This window comes from Aegilops tauschii, chromosome 5, assembly GCF_002575655.3.
Source record: "Aegilops tauschii subsp. strangulata cultivar AL8/78 chromosome 5, Aet v6.0, whole genome shotgun sequence".
Taxonomy (NCBI): domain Eukaryota; kingdom Viridiplantae; phylum Streptophyta; class Magnoliopsida; order Poales; family Poaceae; genus Aegilops; species Aegilops tauschii.
The window spans coordinates 380065948-380071947 of record NC_053039.3 but is presented as its reverse complement, the minus strand read 5'-3'; positions in this window follow the sequence as shown (position 1 = coordinate 380071947).

Here is a 6000-nt window from a genome sequence, read left to right as displayed (position 1 = left end):
TATTGGACTTGAATGCTCTCTCCATAAAACAATTCTTTATCAGTGGATTTAATTGCAAGATTTGTTTTCTCAGAGCTTTATTCTTTTAAAATGATTTCTTTTGAATTTGGAGCCTGTTTTGCACTGCAACCCTTTGACAAATGCATTTAAAATTTCCACCAAAATTTGGGGATGTCATGTGATGTTTCCACATCACCTTTATGCAAAAATATCTTTTGGTTATTGGGGATTTTGAGCTCCACATCAACTTTTCAAATCTGGTCCAGTAGTCATTTTTGCACTACAACCTATTTAAATGTTCCTTTAAAAATTCTTCCAAGTGTTTGGAGATGTCAGTAGATACATATAATTCATCTTCATGCAAAAACCCAGTGTTGATCTTTGAAAAATTTGAGTGAGTCAGCCTCTCTTTCATTCTGGTCCAGTTTGGTGATTTGTACTGCAACCCTATTTTATTTTGCTCTAGTGACCCTGAGCTTTTTCCTGCTTGAAGCCCTCCCTACCAAACCCTTAAGTCCAGGAGAGTGGACCCTTTGGAGGATTTTAAGTGCATGCAATGAGACCTTGTTCTTTCTGTCCAAAACTGAAGTTTTGCAAAACTTGCACTAGCAAGTTTCTGGTTCTGCCCATATGATCTTGCCATCATCACCTACATCTAGAGAGACCCTGATCTGGAGATTTTGGCCACTCCAAGAGTTGCCTAAATGCACTTGGCATTCTGTCGAACACTTGGTATGCACAGTCAGTTTTGGGCATGTTTCCTAGTTTACACTATGATCTTGTTCCACTGACCCAGCAACCTTGTCCACTAAACTCCCAGCTATCTCTATCCTAGTCCTGTTATTTGCCAGCCTCACCCTCGTGCTCTAGGCTGCCCTGGCATTTCGTCGAGCACGTCCCGTGCGTGCTCTGGGCGCGCCCAGAGCGCACGTTTTGCACGCGCGCGCACCGAGCCGCCGCGTCGCACTGCCGCCCCCGCCGCGTCCCGCACATGGCCCTGGCTCGCCTACAGAGCAGCGCACTAACCTCGCCCACTCTCCACGCCACCTCTGGCGCCCTGCAACGCCGCTGGTAGAGCTTTTGGCGGCACGCCGGCGTCGGCAGCGAGCTCCTGCCATGGTCGGCGCCGCCCAAACCACACCAGCGCGCCAGCTGCCCCTGTGAGCAGCTCGAGCTTATCCTGAAGCTCGTCGGCACGCGCCCGTCGCCGCCACGTCGCCCTGCAGCTACAGCACGGCTGTCGCCGGCGTTCTTATCCACGGCCGCTGCGGGATCAGCCTCGAACGCCTATAAAAGGAGGCCCCGAGCCCCTCCGAGCGCTCAAGCGGCCTCATGCCTTCCCCCTAGTTCTCCCCTAGCCGTGGATTGACCGGAAGAGGCCATCTTCCCCAACTCCGGCCGGTTCGGCCGCCGCTGCCCTCCGGTGCCATTCGTCGCAACCAGACACTTCCCCGCCCATCCAGCGCCACCAATCGCTTCCCCTTGTTCTTGCGGAGCTGCCCAGCGCCTCAGCCTCGATCGGAGACCACCGGAGCCCAAAACTCACTTCACTCCCGTAGCCCTCTCCGCCGCGGAGCTCGCCGCCGGCGACTCCTTCCACCACCGTCGACCCAACGACCACCGAGAGGACCGCCCCGGTCTGGCAGGTCCATCCCCGCCCTCAGATGCCCGTGGGGAGCTGCCGTTCGTCAGCGGCAATCGCCGGAGTCTCGCTCCGTTCGGGCAGAGGAAGAGGAGGGAGGAGAGGACTAGTCAAACCTGACCAGTGGGCCCCCTGGACCCACTGTCAGTGACCCGCCCGCCGTCCACTCTGGTTAAGTGAAGGCGCATAAGTCCCGAGTACGTCTTCTCTGTTTCGAAAACACATTCTCCCCCGAAACGTTTTCTTTTCCGGTTCTTATTAAAAACAGAGATTTGACCAAACTTTGACTGGCTATAACTTTTAAAATAAAACTCCAAATGAGTTGATTCTTTTTCCTACCTCTCTCAAATTTCATCTAGTTTATTTTAAGATTTATTTCAAAAATATTTGGGACAACTTTTTGTACTGTGTTTGAAATATTTGTTACTTGAATATTTTGCAAAATAGGAAAATGGAGAGAGAAGAAAGCTTTCAAAAAGTGCACCCTTTGCATACTCTTAAAGGCAAGCATTCTGAACTCTGGCATAATATTTTCGTGAGGTGTTTTGATACAGTTACAACACCACTTTGACTTGGAGTATGCGTTATTGCTATGCATCGATCAGTCACACGCATGAGTGCATATCGGAGATGTTTTGTTGTTAGTAATGGATATGCTGGTGTTAGTAATCATCCTCGTGAGCTTCTCATGCATACCGGAAGGAAGCCGGGAAAGTCGTGGTCTTGGGTAGACACGAGCTTGTCCCTAGTTCCTCGTTGAGATGAGTATGTCCGGTATGGCATGGTGAGGCTTGATGAGTGGTGAGTCTATCTGTTAATGGTAATATATTGGTTATGCCAATCATTCGGAGAATACTTGGACCACCTGAGTCGGTCGTAGGTCGAGTCTTGTTCAGTGACTTCCCCTACTTGTTTTGTACTACCACTTGCCCCTACCGCAGGTAGGGTATGGTTCAGTAAGTTGTCAACCCCTTACCAAAGCACACACCGTACAGAGAGGCCATGGTGGAAGATACCGGGTGCATCCGGTAGGCATGCCACCTGGTCCAGGGGCATGGGTGTTTCCGGTTGGGACCGAGAGGGGGGCACCCCTTAGAGCGCGCGAATATAAATTTGATCCCATGCTACGTCGAGGTTGTAGCCTCCCCACTTAGAGTTTTGCTTGGCGGGTGTCGTGGGTGATTCCAGACACCGGTAAGTTAAGCTGGTGTGTGCAGGTCAGGCGTGTTTTCAATTAAAAGGCCATAGGCGGAATTAGTCCCGATGGGCTAAATAAATCCGTTACTCATGGGTAAATAGTACACCCTCTGCAGAGGATATATCCATTCGGATAGCCATGTTCTTGGGTAAGGACTTCAGTCTGAGATGGGTCCAGTAACGGTTTTCGGATGGAGAAACGGTTAAACTGGATCATAGTAACGGTATTCGGATGGAGAACGGCTAAACTAGAACATAGTGACGGTCTTCGGATGGAGAAACGGATATATCAGAACTTTGTTTATGACCTGTGACATATGAGGATTATGTTTATTATTACCATGGACTAACCATTTACATTATTTGAATTATTGAATATCCCTGGGACGGTTCTACCTCCTGGATATTCACTGTGATTATTCTTATATAAGCCCTTTATGTGGTGTCGCTCAGACGCCCGACTGCGGCATGTTTGATATTTATTTATCCTTTATAAGCCCTTTATGTGGTGCCGCTCAGACGCCCGACTGCGGCATTGTTAATTTACTTGCACCCTTTCGAGGAGTCATTTCAGACACTCGATCAGTGCATTTTTATTTCTACTCCCGTATTACATGTTCATATTTTACCTGTATGCGTGCATCACGGATTTTTGTTCATTTCGTGACAGACATTATGACCATAAATATTTCAGAGCATGATTGTCTCTTATTATATTATACCCGTGTTCTTAATATTTGCGAGTACATTCAAACGTACTCACTGGCTTGTCCCTAGCTATTGTCTTGGCCAGATTTCGCGCATGGAGATAAGCATCGCGGTGACAGCCCCGGAACCTACGTATTGACGATAGCAGCCTCGCGAAGATAGGAGTTATCCTGGTCAGCTGTTCTTGTGGGAAATGGAGTCCCATAGACGCAGATGAACCACAAACCGCTTCCGCCATCAACCACTAGAAACCAAGTGTTGTACTCCTAGGCCACAATGGTCTTGTACTACATTTTTTGTACTTTGCTTGGAATTCTTGTATCAAGTTGGTGCCTCATCAGCTAATAGTAATCCTGGAGCTGGTGACCACAAAGGCCGTTTTTCTAGGAAATTAATATCCCGAAAAGCCGGTCGTGACAGACTTGGTATCAGAGCCAGGCTGACCATTGGCTAACCCTATCTTAGCCAGGTCAATAAACCTAGGTTAACCAAACCACCAGACCTTAACCAAACCCCGGCCAAGCTTCCCGCGCAAGATAGCCCCACAGTGACCCGACGCCTTTCGGCAGACGGTGCCCAACCTATCAGCCTAGCCCGTCGATCACACGCCAGTGACCGACACCTAACACGTCTCAATCGCAAGCGTGCGAAGGAAGACTCCGTCCCCTTTTCCTATAAAAAGGGCACGCTAACCTCAACACAGCACAGCACAGCCTCTTTCCCCAAACCAAGCCACGATGCCTGGCCCCATTGTTCACAATGAGACCACAGCAACCAACCTTGGAGGTTTTGTGACCGTGCTCGCAAACCTCACCCGCCGTGCCTATGCGTTAGAAGAGCCTCCTGAATATGTTGTGTACCAAGGACCCATGTACGGTGAAAGCCGTCAGTACTGGGCCACTGTGCACATCTATGGTAGGGGTCTGTCGCCAGAACGCCCCTACAGGTTCACTGGAAGGACAACTTCCTTTGAGCCACAAGCCATCCAACTGGCAACTCGAGAAGCTATAGTTCAACTCTGGCACTTGTCACCCAGAGTTAACTGTCGCTCGTTCTACTACTACCCCAGTCGTGACGGGTATGGTAGGCCGCCCCAGGTTGCCAACGGAGATCACAAGACGGATCCGGCACTATTGCATCTGGTGCACTATGTAAGCGCACTAGAGCAACTATTCGATCAGGTCACCCTCGACCTGATCGCAGCTCGAGGAGAACTGGTTCGCCGAGCCCCGGCAAGAGAGCCCGATGCCGACAACCCAGTCGTGCTGTTCGGACACCCGATCGATCCCTTGAGGTCTGCCCCAGCCGTTAACCAGAGTACCTTGGTGTCCCCAGAAGCGCTTCGTCGCCTTTTGGGAACCCATTCCAACGGGATTGTGGCCAACAACCCCCGCGATGGTCATCACCACTACCCCGACCCTGCAGCCCCTCAACCTCAACCAGCAAATCCTGACGGAGAAACCCGTGGAGAAACCTCGGCATCCGCCAGGCCAGCCCACTTAGATATTAACGAAGTAGACTAAGTCGCTCGAGTTGTATCGAGCCTTAGTTTTCCTACACTTTGTAATGGTGTGACCTTGTATCGCTTTTATTTAATGCTATTTGCTTGAACGCCCCTGTTTTTGGAGTAGTGGCTATGCATATGTACGTTGGCGTACAGTTGCATTTTTTTTAAATTTCGGGCGCAACTAACAAGACCAACCCCGACGGCACCCATAGTAATGCGTCACACTTATGTGATATGTATATCTGTGGCGTTGACCCAAGAACAGGATCGTCAACCAGTTACCCTTCACCACGGTAGAAATCCAGCCCCAATGCTATATAAAAGGCCACCTCGTGACCTTGCCGAGTACCCCTCACCTTGTGCACTACTCTCACAGCCATTTCTTTGCCATGCCGACCCCCAGTATTTATCTGAGAACCCCAGACGCAACCCTGGGTAGTTTTGTCAAATTATTGTGGGACTTTACCTGCAGTACCATGAGTGCCACCCATCCACCCCAGTACGAGTTGCTCAAATCAAGGATCACCCCATCCACCTCGAAATATTGGGCAGTGGTGCACATCCCTCCCGCATACCCAAACCAAGACCCAACGGAAGTCTCCTTCGTGGGGAAATCCATGCCGACTCCGCATATGGCCATAGAAGCTGCTGCGTACGAGGCGCTCGCTCGTCTTCGATTCGCGGTGCCCTATGCCAGGAGCGAGGATATTATTATTTTCCGAGTCGTGCAGCACCCGGAGAAGTTGCATCTTTTCCCGGTGGACGAATTGAGAGAGATCCAGTACTGGCCAACCTTGCTCAGTACGTTATCGCTCAGGAGCGTTTGACTCAGCGAGTAATGGGTTATCTCCAGAGCCTCGCTGATTTAAATCCTCGGATCGCTATTGGCAGACCACTGAGGCCTGACCAGGAGATGCGCATTCATCGACTGGTCAACCCGCTTCCC